This window comes from Danio rerio, chromosome 15, assembly GCF_049306965.1.
Source record: "Danio rerio strain Tuebingen ecotype United States chromosome 15, GRCz12tu, whole genome shotgun sequence".
NCBI classification, from domain to species: domain Eukaryota; kingdom Metazoa; phylum Chordata; class Actinopteri; order Cypriniformes; family Danionidae; genus Danio; species Danio rerio.
The window spans coordinates 44,100,346-44,103,234 of NC_133190.1; positions in this window are offsets into that span (position 1 = coordinate 44,100,346).

A 2,889-nucleotide genomic window follows, 5' to 3' on the forward strand; every position below is an offset into this window, starting at 1 on the left:
CATGTCACTGCAGTGACATCGACACCCGGCGAAGCTTATGACATTAATTAACACGAGCAAAACCATATTTAATCATTACGCGACTTTTAACCTAATTTATCGCGTCGCAAGTTAGTTTATTTGCTTAGCTACTCAACGATGTTTAAATTTAAACGCATTTATTTTATGTATTCGTAGTCATACTTCCGTACGTAATATAGTCATTTGACAGTACATGTCAGTCTAATTTATTGTGGCATTATGTATGGGAGGGGTTACACTTATCTGTTGTACTGTATATTATTGCATCCTGGCAGTTCCTTTGTTCCCTACAATATGGACTTCTCTATTTTTTTAATTCATTCATTTATTTTATTATTTAACTTATTTTCATTTTAAGGTATTTTAAATAATATCCTTTAAAAAGTTATAATAAAATGCATGTTGAAAACTCATAACATATATGCATGTAAGATAACAGGTGTCATTTGCCTAATGATTTTTAAATATTAAAGCAAAGAGACTTTGCGTAACGCCCTATTCACACGGGGCGTCAGCGTCAACGCTTCCCATTCACTTTGAATGGGTGACGTCAGGCGTTGCCGAACTGCATTGTGGATCCGTCGGCGCCGCTTCAGAAGCGTTCCTCGCTTCAGAAGTTGGGACCAGCTCAACTTTTCAAGCGCCGACGGAAGCGTCAGCCAATCAGATCGCTGTATGCAAATACACCAGCTCAGACAGCGGCCTATTGCTGACTGAATTTCATTGGCTGACGCTTCTATGAAGATCGTTTCAGCTCCAACTTCAGACACGCCCTCTGTCAAGCGTTGACGTTGAAGCCCCGTGTGAATAGGGCGTTATAAGATTAATGTGCTTATAACTTGCTTATACTGACACCTACTGGCACATGTCACAAGATCACTGACATTACTGGCATGTGTCACTGACATTACTGGCATGTGTCTAAAAAGAGCCACTTGACAATAATGATGATCAGGGTTACACATAGGCTGTTAATATATTTGGGCCCAGGGGCCCACAAGTTATGTGTTAAAAGTGCGTTGCATACATAGTACCCCCACCCCTACTCACCTCAGGGACAAGGAAAAAAAGTTCAGGCTCAGGAATTTTTTCCACTATCAGCCCTGGGTTAGGCACAGTCAAGAAAAGTTAGTCATTCACCTCCATTTAAAACTTTCTAATATTTCGTTAGCAAAATATAAATAAGTATATTGATCTGCGCTTGAAACATTCAAGGTTTCTCAAAAGGTTTGGAAATCACAATAGTTCACCGCTAGAGGGCGTTTAAGCTTAGGCATACCCTGTAAAACACACACACACACACACACACACACACACACACACACACACACACACACACACACATCTCTTATCAGGGATGGTCGGTCCCAATAATTGGTGCGGTATCAATAAAAGCAACACCCTTCTACCAGTCCAGGTACGAACCAGGGTATGAATGAAACTGAACGAATTGCAGTTAAAGTCCAGAAATTGAAGATGAAACACCCCAAAATTACACGAGACTCTGCAGGAAACGTGAATATTCGGTGACACAACAATTAAAAAGGACTTCATGTAGTAATATTTTTGTCTTATTCAGATTAAGGCAAATAACTACTGATGTCCAAGTAAACGTAGTCAGTATCTTGTGAAAGATCCAGAAGGGACGGCTTACTTTGACTTTCATTCACCGTAATTAGTTTTAAAAAGCACCGCCCGGTCCATTTTATTTGTATGTATTTTACTGGAAAGCATTAACTTTACAGGTGCCTGATAGTTAGCTGTGGAGCTAACGTTAATTATATTATTTCCTCTAGAGAACGCATAAAAATCGTCATCATAAGTGCACGCCTCAGTGTCTCGCGCCCCACAGTTTGAAAACGCCTGCCTTGTATTGCTGTTAAATTTCCACTAAATTCATGCCTGTTTATTAACATGCAATTTTCATACATTATAACCTTTAGTTGAAAAATCAAGGTATGCAAAATATAGGAATACCACATATATAGCCTACAGTTACTTTATCTGCCTCTTTGAATTTTTTTGTTCATGTATGTAATGGTCGATATACTGCAAAAACCTAAATATGAAAGTAATCCCTTATTTTATCTTTTCAGAACATAATTTAACAACAGTAAATTATAAAATCACATCTACACAGTACCGTAAACAAACTAGAAAATCATCTGTTATAGCAGACACCAAAAAATACCACTTATTATAGATTTATCAGAAATGCAAAGAAGATGCAGAAAAAATGAAACTCCAAATCTTTGGATAAAGTTATCTCTGGATATTTAACACTAGTAATCAACAGCGACTATTTCATTTTTTTGTTGTGGGTTCAGAAATGTTTGTCAGCAAGAGAAAGAAGAAAATAAAATCAATTGTTCAGAAGATTAATTAAAAAGCTAAAAACTGTAAAAAATAAACAAAGAAAGAGGGAGAAAATGGATAAGCATGTTAAACATTAATCACAGATCAGTAAAATATTGTAGAGAATTTAATGCTCAGTAAAATGATTTCTTTCTCGTCAACCTCTGCTGACACATTTAAGACACATCTCATCTGTAGCCAAACCCTTGATTTTCTCAGAGTAAACCTTGTAAAACCAAGATTTCTCAAGTTTATACTGACAAAAAAAGTAGTGTAACATTTTATTTTTACTTTTCCAATATAATGAACGAAGCTGTCTGTGCTGCACAACACATTTCATATTTACACAATGTCAACGTGACTTACTGATTACAATAGGAGTGCTTTAGTTACGTCAATTTCAAATCCTCTTTTCCACTATAATCAATATCTGGATGATCTGCAACAAAATAATGATGTCATTTACATTTTCCTGGTCATTGCATATAAAAACAAATCAGTGTGAGTCTGTGA